The following is a 13,560-nucleotide window of genomic DNA, read 5'->3' as shown; positions in this document are numbered from 1 at the left end:
GTGTTATACAGTGACACACTCTCTCTAATACTATATCCCAGTGTTATACAGTGACACACACTCTCTCTAATATTGTATCCCAGTGTTTTACAGTGACACACTCTCTCTAATACTATATCCCAGTGTTATACAGTGACACACGCTCTCTCTAATACTATCCCAGTGTAATACAGTGACACACGCTCTCTCTAATACTGTATCCCAGTGTTATACAGTGACACACGCTCTCTCTAATACTGAATCCCAGTGTTACACAGTGACACGCTCTCTCTAATACTGTATCCCAGTGTTATACAGTGACACACGCTCTCTCTTATACTGTATCCCAGTGTTATACAGTGACACACGCTCTCTCTAATACTGTATCCCAGTGTTATACAGTGACACGCTCTCTCTAATACTGTATTCCAGTGTTACACAGTGACACACGCTCTCTCTAATACTGTATCCCAGTGTTATACAGTGACACACACTCTCTCTAATACTATACCCCAGTGTTATACAGTGATACGCTCTCTCCAATACTATATCCCAGTGTTATACAGTGACACACTCTCTCTAATACTATATCCCAGTGTTATACAGTGACACACACTCTCTCTAATACTGTATCCCAGTGTTTTACAGTGACACACTCTCTCTAATACTATATCCCAGTGTTATACAGTGACACACATTCTCTCTAATACTGTATCCCAGTGTTATACAGTGACACACACTCTCTCTAATACTGTATCCCAGTGTTACACAGTGACATACATACAGTCTCTAATACTGTATCCCAGTGTTATACAGTGACACACACGCTCTCTAATACTGTATCCCAGTGTTATACTGTGACACACTCTCTCTAATATTGTACCCCAGTGTTATACAGTGGCACACACACAGTCTCTAACACTATATCCCAGTGTCTCCAGTGACACACACTCTCTAATACTGTATCCCCATATTATACAGTGACACACACTCTCTCTAATACTGTATCCCCGTATTATACAGTGACACACAAACAGTCTCTAATACCGTATCCCAGTGTTACAGTGACACACACTCTCTCGAATACTGTTCTGGCGTTACATAGTGACACACTTTCTAATACTGTATCCCAGTGTTATACGGTGACATTCACTCTCTCTAATACTGTATCCCAGTGCTATACAGTGACACACACACACTCTAACATTGGGATACAGTATTATACAGTGACACACACTCTCTCTGATACTATTCCAGTGTCATATAGTGACACTTTATCTAATACTGTATCCCAATGTTATACAGTGACACAGACTCTCTCTAATACTGTAACCCAGTGTAAAACAGTGACACACGGACTCTCTAAAACTATATCCCAGTGTTATATAGTGACACATGCTCTAATACTGTATCCCAGTGTTATACAGCGACACACTCTCTCTCTAATACTCTACCCCACTGTAAAACAGTGACACCGTCTCTAATACTGTATCCTAGTGTTATACAGTGACACACTCTCTAATACTGTATCCAAGTGTTATACAGTGACACACACTCTCTAATCCTGTATCCCAGTGTTATACAGTGATACACGTTGTAATACTGTATCCCAGTGTTATATAATGGCATACACACTTTCTAATACTGTATCCCAGTGTTATACAGTGACACACACTCTCTCTAATATTGAATCCCAGTATTATACAGTAACACACACTCTAATACTGTATCCCAGTGTTATACAGTGACACTCACTCTAATATGCAGCTGGAGTACTGTGTACAGTTTTGGTCACCGTACTTACGCAAGGATATTTTGGCCTTGGAGGGAGTGCAGAGGAGGTTTACTAGGCTGATACCGGAGTTGAGGGGGTTGAGCTATGAGGAGAGGCTGAATAAACTAGGCTTGTACTCGTTAGAGTTTAGAAGAATGAGGGGAGATCTCATTGAGACATATAAGATGATGAATGGGATGGATAGGATAGAGGTGGAGAGACTCTTCCCGCTCAGAAAGGACAGTAGGACTAGGGGGCACAGCCTCAAGATAAAGGGGGCGCGGTTTAGAACGGAGTTGAGGAGGAACTTCTTCACTCAAAGGGTGGTGAATCTCTGGAATTCTCTGCCCGTTGAGGTGGTGGAGGTTGCCTCGCTAAATATTTTTAAGACGCGGGTTGATGGGATTTTGATAAGCGAGGGGATTAAGGGTTATGGGGAGAGGGCGGGAATGTGGAACTGAGCCGCGACAGATCAGCCATGATCTTATTGAATGGCGGGGCAGGCTCGAAGGGCTAGATGGCCTACTCCTGCTCCTATTTCTTATGTTCTTATACTGTATCCCAGTGTTATACAGTGACACACACTCTCTAATACTGTATCCGAGTGTTATACAGTGGCACACAGTCTCTAATACTGTATGCCAGTGTTATACAGCCACACACACTCTCTTTAATACTGTATCCCAGTGTCATACAGTGACACACACTCTCTTATACTGTATCTGAGTGTTATACAGTGACACACACACTCTCTAATGCTGTATCCCAGTGTTATACAGTGACACACACACACTGTCTAATACTGTATGCCAGTGTTATACAGTGACACACACAGTCTCTAATACTGTATGCCAGTGTTATACAGCCACACACACTCTCTCTAATACTGTATCCCAAAGTTATACAGTGACACACACACAATCTCTAATACTGTATCCCAGTGTTATGCAGTGACACACACACACTCTCTAATACTGTATCCCAGTGTTATATTGTGACACACAGTCTAATACGGTATCCCAATGTTATACAGTGACACACACAGAGTCTCTAATCCTGTATTCCAGTATTATGGCACGGCAGGCTAGATTTGAGCAAGACAATCATAGAGGTCCTGAAGTGAAGAAAGAAACTATTCGGCCCATCAAGTCTGCACCAATCCCACCCAGGCCATATCCCCATAACCCTATTCATTTACCCTAGCTAATCCCCCTGACATTAGAGGACAGGTTAGCATAGCCAGTCTACCTAACCTGCACGTCTTTTGGACTGTGGGAAGAAACTGGAGCACCCGGTGAAAACTCACACAGACATGGACAGAACCTGCAGACCCCACATAGGCAGTGACCCACGGCCGGGAATTGAATCCGGGTCCGTGGCGCTGTAAGGCAGCACTGCTAACCACTGTGCCATCATGACACATTGATGACACTGTGCACAGCCATATGAGTTGGGGTGAGCGAGAAATAAAATTGGCGATTTCTAATGATGGGGCAGTCTAGGAAGCTGGAAGCTCGGGTCCGAACAACAGTCTGGGCAATTAGATTGCTTTGAAATTCACTTCCATTCTTCTGCACTTGGTCACTAACGCACAGCATGCCACACATGCAGACAATGCTGTCTCTTTTGTACATAGTGTGTTTCTGTTGGGTGGGGTTTACAGTGAAAAGGGGTCAGTCTAATGGCTTTTCTTTTCCTGTTTATAAAGCTATTTGTCTCATTTGATTGCTTAGGTCCAGTTGTTGAGCAGTGCCGGTTAACTGGGCTTGGGCGTTGCAATGTTTGTGTTGAAGCCCTTCATTTTGACTGGGCCTGTCTCACTTGCCTGGCCCCCTTCCAGCCAGTCAGTGGTCATGAATTTGTCAAGGTGGCCTTTTGGGTGTCTTAAACGACCTTCAGAATTGACGCCTTGTCTCAGACTCCCTTCCCCTTTAATTGTCTCCTTCCTTTCAAGGATGGCTCCCAGCCAACTGGCATCCTTCCGGACAGTCTGCAGTGAGAGATCGTTGTGCAAACAGTGTGACATTGCTGTTATTTCCCCTTCCCCTCCCAGGCTTGGAGGGTATGTGTGCCCATGCTACTGGTCCCCATCGGGAAAAGAAAAGCGTTCCCTCATCTTTAACTTGTCATTTTGTGCTCTAACAACCCTTATCGAGCTCGGCACCCCATCCACAAACATTCACTCCCTCCACCACCGACGCTCATTAGCAGCAGTGTGTACCATCTACAAGATGCACTGCAGCAACTCATCCTTAGACAGCACCTTCCAAACCCATGACCACTTCCATTTAGAAGGACAAGGGCAACAGATACCCTAACTCTAACCTTAATGCACCACTTGCAAGTTCCCCTCTGAGCCACTCAGCATCCTGATCTGGAAATGTATTGGCCGTTCCTTCACTGTCGCTGGGTCAAAATCCTGGAATTCCCTCCCTAATGGCACTGTGGGCCAACCCACAGCACATGGAGTGCGATTCAAGAAGGCGGCTAGGGATGGGCAATAAATGCTAGCCAACCAGCAACGCCCATGTCCCACGAATGAATAAAAAAATTAACTCCCCCCCCCACCGCCGCCATGCCTCTCATTGAAGGCCATGCATTCACCTATTACATCCCCCCTCCCCCCCCCAACTTTTGCTTGCTGACCCATGTTTTATAGAGCAGGCACAGTGGGTTCGCACTGCTGCCTCACAGCGCCAGGGACCCAGGTTCGATACCCGGCCTGCGTCACTGTCTGTGTGGAGTCTGCATATTCTCCCTGTGTCTGCGTGGGTTTCCTCCAGGTGCTCTAGTTTCCTCCCACAGTCTGAAAGATGTGCTGGTTAGGTGCCAAATTCTCCTTCAGCGTACCTGAACAGGTGCCGGAGTGTGGCGACCAGGGGATTCTCAAAGCAACTTCGTTGCAGTGTTAATGTAAGCCCACTTGTGACACTAATAAAATCATTTTAAGTTAAGCTTAAACTACATTGGGTCCTGGTACAGCAGTGTCTCAATTTTAAATGTTCAAATTGCCCCTCTCCCTATCTGTATAATCTCCAGCCCCCAGAACACTCTGAGGCCATTATGCCCCTCTCATTCTGCTCTGCTGCGACACTCCCAATTTTAAACCATTCGTGGCCATATCTTCAGCTGCCTTGCCCCAAAACTCTGCAATCCCCTCCCTAAACCTCTCTGCTCTCCCCTCTCTGGAATACAGTGAAAAGTATTGTTTGATTTATTATTGTCACGTGTATTGGGATACAGTGAAAAGTATTGTTTGATTTATTATTGTCACCTGTATTGGGATACAGTGAAAAGTATTGTTTGATTTATTATTGTCACCTGTATTGGGATACAGTGAAAAGTATTGTTTGATTTATTATTGTCACGTGTACTGGGATACAGTGAAAAGTATTGTTTGATTTATTATTGTCACATGTATTGGGATACAGTGAAAAGTATTGTTTGATTTATTATTGTCACGTGTACTGGGATACAGTGAAAAGTATTGTTTGATTTATTATTGTCACGTATTGGGATACAGTGAAAAGTATTGTTTGATTTATTATTGTCACCTGTATTGGGATACAGTGAAAAGTATTGTTTGATTTATTATTGTCACCTGTATTGGGATACAGTGAAAAGTATTGTTTGATTTATTATTGTCACGTGTACTGGGATACAGTGAAAAGTATTGTTTGATTTATTATTGTCACGTGTACTGGGATACAGTGAAAAGTATTGTTTGATTTATTATTGTCACATGTATTGGGATACAGTGAAAAGTATTGTTTGATTTATTATTGTCACATATTGGGATACAGTGAAAAGCATTGTTTCTTACATGCTACATAGACAAAGCATACCGTTCACAGAGAAGGAAACGAGAGAGTGCAGAATGTAGCATTACACGCATAGCACCCAGGTTCAATTCCCGGCTTGGGTCACTGTCTGTGTGGAGTTTGCACATTCTCCCTTTGTCTATGTGCGTTTCCTCCGGGTGCTCCGGTTTTCTCCCACAATCTGAAAGCCGTGTTGGTTAGGTGCTAGATTCTCCCTTGGTGTACCCGTATAGGCGCCTGAGTGTGGCAACTAGGGGATTTTCACAGTAAGCCTACTTGTGACACTAATAAAAATAATAATAATAAACCTTCTGGACTGAGGTGAACATAGAACATTACAGCGCAATACAGGCCCTTCGGCCCTCGATGTTGCGCCGACCAGTGGAATGAATCTAATGACCCTCTAACCTAAACTATTCCAATGTTATCCATATGCCTATCCAATAACCATTTGAACGCCCTTAAAGTTGGCGAGTCCACAACTGCTGCAGGCAGGGCAGTCCACGCCCTTACTGCCCTCTGAGTAAAGAACCTACCTCTGACATCCGTCCTATAATTATCACCCCTTAATTTAAAGCTATGTCCCCTCGTGTTAGCCATAAAGGCGAAATTTCTTCACCCAGAGGTTGGTGAATGTGTGGAATTCTCTTCCACAGGAAGTAGTTAAGGCCAAAACATTGTGTGATTTCAAGAAGACATTAGATATAGCTTGGGGCTATAGGGATATGGAGGCAAGGGGGGGGGATCAGGATATTGAATTTGATGATCAGCCATGATCAAAATGAATGACGGAGCAGACTTCAAGGGCTGAATGGCGTCCTCCTACTTCTAGTTTCTATTGGCTGTTCAGTGCAAAACTACCCTACCAACCAACCTGTCCAATTCCACTTGACCTTCTGAGGTACCAATGACCACATTCATCATCTAGATTGCTTGCTGGCATTCTGGTGGGCACCTGGGCGACTACCAAGGCTGAACTGTGTCCGATGGTTCTGGTGCAAGAAGAGCAGGTCAGCGCAGAGGATTGAGTTGTTGAGGGAGTCACTGGCTTGGGTTTTAATCTTCACACATTTTCTATCTGCCTCTGGGTTAGCCTGGGAGGGGGGCCACACCATTCTTCAAATTTGCTTGCCAATCCTATGTAAGCCTCTCCCTAGACTCAAACTCCTAAGCGAAGCCTTCAAGAGTATCCATGTAGCACTTCCTTAGCCTAACCTGAGAGTGCATTCCAGACCCATGTTCTCTATCAAAGACTGGTAAACAAGCTTCCCCCTCTCTCTTGCCCACATGACCACCCCAACTCAGTTGTGACCTTCTCAAAACAGTGGCACAGTGGTTAGCACTGCCGCCTCACAGCACCAGGGACCTGGGTTCGATTTCAGCCCCAGGTCACTGTCTAAGTGGAGTCTGCATGTTCTCTCCGTGTCTGCATGGGTTTCCTCTGGGTGATCCGGTTTCTTCCCACACTCTAAAGACATGCTGGTTAAGTGGATTGGCCATGCTAAATTGCTCCTTCGTGTCCAGAGATGTGTAGGTTAGGTGGATTGGCCATGTTAAATTGCCCCTTAGTTTCCAAAGATGTGCAGATTAGGTGGATTGACCATGTTAAATTGCCCCTTAGTGTCCAAAGATGTGCTGGTTAGGTGGATTGGTAATGCTAAATTGTCCCTTAATTCCAAAGATGTGCAGGTTAGGTAGATTGGCCATGCTAAATTGCTCCTTAGAATCCAAAGATGTGCAGGTTAGGTGGATTGGCCATGCTAAATTGCTCCTTAGAATCCAAAGATGTGCAGTTTAGGTGGATTGGCCATGACAAATTGCCTCTTCGTGCCCAAAAATGTGCAGGTGAAAATGAATTAGCCATGGTAAATGTATGGGGCTATGGGAACAAGGCCTGGGTTGGATTGTAGTTAGTGCAGACTTCATGGGCTGAATGGCCTCCTTCTGCACTGTTGGGATGCCATGAATATGGGGTGGATGTTCGGGACGAAGCAATTGGATCCAAATTTGGCTTCATGGCAGGGGGTGATGGTCGAAGGTTGTTTTTACGACTGGAAACCCATGTCCAGTGGTGTCGCGCAGGGTTCGGTGCTGGGCCCCTTGCTGTTTGCATTAATGATCTCGAGGTGAACGTGAGGGTAGAATCAGTAATGACCTGGAAAATGATGGTGTGGTAAACAGCACATGATGGTGTGGCTACCTTCTGCACTGTGGATTCTGTGGCGGAGCTGTATAGAATGCTGGTGAGGCCACAGCTGGAGTACTGTGTGCAGTTCTGGACGCAACATTCTAGAAAGGATGTGATTGCGCTGGAGGGAGTGCAGAGGTGATTCGCCAGGATGCTGCCTGGGCTGGAGTGTTCCAGCTATGAAGAGAGGCTGTTTGGCTGGAGTTGTTTTCCTTAGATGTGGAGATGCCGGCATTGGACTGGGGTAAGCCCAATAAGAAGTCTCATAACACCAGGTTAAAGTCCAACAGATTTATTTGGTAGCACAAGCTACTAGCTTCTGGAGCACTGCCCTTCATCAGGTGAAGTGTTTTCCTTAGAACAGGGAAGCCTGATGGGGGGCCCGATCAAGGAGTGCAGAATGATGAAGGACATCGATAGTGGATAGGAAGAAATGTTTCCCCCTTAGTAGAGGGGGCAGTAACCAGGGAGCAGAGATTTAAGGGAAGGGGCAGGAGATTGAGGAGGATTTGGGGGAAAAAGTTTTCACCCGAGTGTGTGGGGATTCTGGGACTCTCTGCCTGAATGGGGGTGGGGGGGGTGTGGTTAAGGTGGGAACTCTCACAACATTTAGATAAGCACTTGGAATGCTGTAGCACACAAGGCTATGGACCAAGTGTAGGGAAAATGGGATTAGAATCATGGAATCCCTACAGTACAGAATGAGGCCATTCAACGCATAGAGCCTGCACCAACCTCAATCCCACCTCGGCCCCATCCGCATAACCCCATGTATTTATCCCACTAATCCCCCTAACCTAACCATCCCAGGATATTAACGGGCAATTTAGTGGTCCACCTAACCTACACATCTTTGGAATGTGGGAGGAAACCCACGCAGACATGGGGAGAATTGCAAACTCTGTGCAGACAGTGAACCAAGCCAGGAATTGAACCCAGGTCCTTGGCACTGTGAGGCCGCAGTGCTAACCACTGTGCCACTGTGCTGAATGTATAACATAGGTGCAGAATGGAGTATTGCAGTCATAGCTAGGTTGTAGAGAAAGATCAACGTGATTTAATTTATTATTATCACATACACTGGGATACAGTGAAAAGTATTATTTGATTTATTATTGTCACATTTATTGGGATACAGTGAAAAGTATTATTCCTTGTGTACCAATACATAGCATACCAATCATAGACTACATAAGGGAAAAGGAATTGATGTTTGATGGGTAGTACAGATATGATGGGCTGAAGGGCCTCCCTCAGTGCTATAAGACTCTATGACATGCCAGCTCAGGAGAACGTCAGAGTGTCTGGCATTTTCTCCTGCTTTCAGAAACCTCCCAAGGTCATCCCAGTGTTTGGGTTTCTTGTGCGCAGTCCATGTCTCTCACACATGGGGAGAGCAGAGTGAGCTATTTCGCTCTCTGCTTGCAGCTTGCTGGGTAACCTTTCCCCTCAGTCAGGCCCGTACTGACGCTCGAAGTCTGCCCAAGGCCACAGTTTGGCAATTCCTGTGAGTGTCCCGTCATTGATTAGAAAGGAAAAAAAAGCAGTGTGACGGCTGGTGCTCCAACGTATCCACTACTGAGAGGGATCTGGCCCTGGGCTGAGACCTTGGGCTTTGGAGATAGGGTTATCTTGGCACAGACTGATGCCTCTCCTTCAGGTTTCATTCACCAACCCTGCCTGGTGCGTGACCAGTCCGTGACCTGAGTCCAGAGGAGGCCTTGTGGCTCAGTAAGTTGGCGCCAGCTGGAATAGCATTGATTGGAATCCCACTCCAGAACCCTAGTTGGCCAAGGAAAGAGTGTACAATGCATTGCAGATTCACTGGGGTCTTTTCATGAGGGAGGGCGGTTAGAGTAATAGAAATATAGAAAATAGGAGCAGGAGGAGGCCATTTGGCCCTTCGAGCCTGTTCCGTCATTCATCTTGATCACTGGGATACAGTGGAAAGTATTGTTTCTTGTGCGATTATAAAGACGAAGCATACCGTTCATGGAATACACAGGGGAGAAGGAAAGGAGAGGGTGCAGAATGTACTGTTACAGTTATAGCTAGGGTGTAGAGAAAGATCAACTTAATATAAGGTAGATTGATTCAAAATAGCAGCAGGGAAGAACCTGTTCTTGAGGTGGTTGGTACATGTCCTTAGACTGTTATCTTTGAAGAGGGAATATGTGGGGTGCGTGGGTAAGCGAATATGCTGGCTGCTTTCCGAGGCCCCAGGAAGTGTAGACAGGGTCAGTGGATGGGAGGTTGGTTTGCATGATAGATTGGGCTTCGTTCAGGACCCTTTGTAGTTTCTTGCACAGAAGAAGGCTGTTCAGTCCATCGCATCCATGCTAACTCTGTAGCTGTAGGGCACTCCAATTAGTCCCATTCTCCCTCATTCTATTCCCATATCCCTCAAGTCCCACCCAATCCCCTTTGGGAGTGACCCAGGTTCGATTCCCGGCTCGGGTCACTGTCTGTGCGGAGTTTGCACGTTCACAACCTCCGGTTGTTCCAGTTTTCTCCCACAGCTCGAAACAGTGCAAACAGGCGCCAGAGTGTGGCAAGTAGGGGATTTTCACAGTAACTTCATTGCAGTGTTAATGTAAGCCTACTTGAGACACTAATAAATAAACTTTGAACTTTTAGCTTTTCATTGCCCTAAACCTGTCATAATCTCATACACCTTGATCAAATCTCCCCTCAAGTGCTGTCGCTCCAAGGAGAACAACCCAGCTTCTCCATGCTCATCTTGGAGTAAAAATCATCACACCATGAGGTTAGGAGCAGAATTAGACCATTCAGCCCATCAGGTCCACTTCACCATTCAATCATGGCTGAAAAGTTTCTCAACTCCATTCTCCTGCCTTTTCCCCATAACCTTTGACCCTCTTGCCAATCAAAAACCGATCTATCTCTGCCTTAAATACACTCAATGACCTGGCCTCCCCTGTGAATGCGTTCCACAGATTCACCAAACCTTCTGGCTGAAGATATTCCCCCCATCTTGGTTCTAAAATTCCCTCATCCTAGAATCCCTACAATGCAGAAGGAGGCCATTCAACCCATTGAGCCTGCACTGACAACAATCCTTTCTGAGCCTGATTCCTGTAACCTCATTACTCTGTTCATTCCCCTGACGCTAAGGGGCAATTTAGCATGGCCAATCCACCTACCAACTGTGGATGAGAGAGTTGTGAGGGTGTGTGTGAGAGAGTGGTGTGTGTGTGAGAGAGTGGTGTGTGTGTGAGAGAGTGGGTGTGTGTGAGAGAGTGGGTGTGTGTGAGAGAGTGGGTGTGTGTGAGAGAGTGGGTGTGTGTGAGAGAGTGGGTGTGTGTGAGAGAGTGGGTGTGTGTGAGAGAGTGGGTGTGTGTGAGAGAGTGGGGCTGTGTGAGTGTGAGAGAGAGTGGGGCTGTGTGAGTGTGAGAGAGAGTGGGGCTGTGTGAGTGTGAGAGAGAGTGGGGCTGTGTGAGTGTGAGAGAGAGTGGGGGTGTGTGAGAAAGTGGGGGTGGGTGAGAAAGTGGGGGTGTGTGAGTGTGAGAGAGAGTGGGGGGGTGTGTGAGAGAGAGTGGGGGGGTGTGTGAGAGAGAGTGGGGGTGGGTGAGAGAGTGGGGGTGGGTGAGTGTGTGTGAGAGTGAGTGTGTGTGTGAGAGAGAGTGAGTGTGTGTGTGTGAGAGAGGGTGAGTGTGTGTGTGTGTGAGGGAGGGTGAGAGTGTGTGTGTGTGTGTGAGAGAGAGGGTGAGAGTGTGTGTGTGTGAGGGAGGGTGAGAGTGTGTGTGTGAGGGAGGGTGAGAGTGTGTGTGTGTGAGGGAGGGTGAGAGTGTGTGTGTGTGAGGGAGGGTGAGAGTGTGTGTGTGTGAGGGAGGGTGAGAGTGTGTGTGTGTGAGGGAGGGTGAGAGTGTGTGTGTGTGAGGGAGGGTGAGAGTGTGTGTGTGTGAGGGAGGGTGAGAGTGTGTGTGTGTGAGGGAGGGTGAGAGTGTGTGTGTGTGAGGGAGGGTGAGAGTGTGTGTGTGTGAGGGAGGGTGAGAGTGTGTGTGTGTGAGGGAGGGTGAGAGTGTGTGTGTGTGTGAGGGAGGGTGAGTATGTGTGTGTTGTGAGGGAGGGTGAGTATGTGTGTGTGTGAGAGAGAGGGTGAGTGTGTGTGTGTGAGAGAGAGGGTGAATGTGTGTGTGTGTGAGGGAGGGTGAGTATGTGTGTGTTTGTGAGGGAGGGTGAGTATGTGTGTGTTGTGAGGGAGGGTGAGTATGTGTGTGTGTGAGAGAGAGGGTGAGTGTGTGTGTGTGAGAGAGAGGGTGAATGTGTGTGTGTGTGAGAGAGGGTGAATGTGTGTGTGTGAGAGAGAGGGTGAATGTGTGTGTGTGAGAGAGAGGGTGAGTGTGTGTGTGTGAGAGAGAGGGTGAGTGTGTGTGCGTGAGAGAGAGGGTGAGTGTGTGTGTGCGTGAGAGAGCGAGTGTGTGTGTGCGTGTGAGAGAGAGTGTGTGTGTGCGTGTGAGAGAGAGTGTGTGTGTGCGTGTGAGAGAGAGTGTGTGTGTGCGTGTGAGAGAGAGTGAGTGTGTGCGTGTGAGAGAGAGTGAGTGTGTGCGTGTGAGAGAGAGTGAGTGTGTGCGTGTGAGAGAGAGTGAGTGTGTGCGTGTGAGAGAGAGTGAGTGTGTGCGTGTGAGAGAGAGTGAGTGTGTGCGTGTGAGAGAGAGTGAGTGTGTGCGTGTGAGAGAGAGTGAGTGTGTGCGTGTGAGAGAGAGTGAGTGTGTGCGTGTGAGAGAGAGTGAGTGTGTGCGTGTGAGAGAGAGTGAGTGTGTGCGTGTGAGAGAGAGTGAGTGTGTGCGTGTGAGAGAGAGTGAGTGTGTGCGTGTGAGAGAGAGTGAGTGTGTGCGTGTGAGAGTGAGTGTGTGCGTGTGAGAGAGAGTGAGTGTGTGCGTGTGAGAGAGAGTGAGTGTGTGCGTGTGAGAGAGAGTGAGTGTGTGCGTGTGAGAGAGAGTGAGTGTGTGCGTGTGAGAGAGAGTGAGTGTGTGCGTGTGAGAGAGAGTGAGTGTGTGCGTGTGAGAGAGAGTGAGTGTGTGCGTGTGAGAGAGAGTGAGTGTGTGCGTGTGAGAGAGAGTGGGTGTGTGCGTGTGAGAGAGAGTGGGTGTGTGCGTGAGAGAGAGAGTGGGTGTGTGCGTGTGTGTATGTGTGCGTGTGTGTATGTGTGTGAGAGAGAGTGAGTGTGTGTGTATGTGAGAGAGAGAGAGAGTGAATGTGTGTGTATGTGAGAGAGAGAATCTGAGTGTGTGTATGTGTGTGAGAGAGAGTGTGTGTGAGTGTATAATGTGTGTGTGTGTGTGTGTGTGTGTGTGTGTGTGTGAGAGAGAGAGAGAGAGACTGTGTGTGAGTGAGAGTGAGTGTGTGTGTGTGGCATTGGGAGGGGGTGGTGTGGTGCTGTCAGTGCCAAGCAATTAATCGAGTGTGCCTTCTTGGAAAGACAGAATGTCGGAGAATCCTTTGGCTCTCCTCCAGGGCTTCTCATGGTGTCAAAAGTGGCCTCCCCTGCCCAGACTCTGAACAATGAACCAGCCCAGTCCTGTCCTCAGATTGTCTGAGGCAATGCATTGGTGGTGGTGGGGGGGAGAGTGGGGAGGGGGAGATTGTAAAGGAGAGAGAGAGAGAGAGCGAAAGCAAGCAGTGGATCGTTGGAAAAACAGACAAGGAGAGCACCGGGCTAGGGCAAGCTTGGACTCAGGTTGCCTTTTTCTTTTTATCAGGACGCCCGTCGCACTGCGAGTGCGCATCGAGTGCCCGGGGGAGGGTAAGGTCAGTCAAGGTCGGCGTGAGGGGGA

General features: G+C 47.4%; 1 protein-coding gene across 2 annotated transcripts in view; it reads left to right on the top strand.

Moving 5' to 3' along the window:
• LOC145361288 (zinc finger MIZ domain-containing protein 1-like) overlaps nucleotides 1–13,560 on the top strand; it is a 133,582-nt gene that overhangs the window by 11,541 nt on the left and 108,481 nt on the right. The gene's annotated exons all lie outside the window — the stretch shown is intronic.

This window comes from Carcharhinus amblyrhynchos, chromosome 34, assembly GCF_965287045.1.
Source record: "Carcharhinus amblyrhynchos chromosome 34, sCarAmb.v2.hapA, whole genome shotgun sequence".
Lineage (NCBI taxonomy): Eukaryota > Metazoa > Chordata > Chondrichthyes > Carcharhiniformes > Carcharhinidae > Carcharhinus > Carcharhinus amblyrhynchos.
Note: the sequence above shows the minus strand (reverse complement) of the source record. Positions and strands in the feature narration are given on the sequence as shown.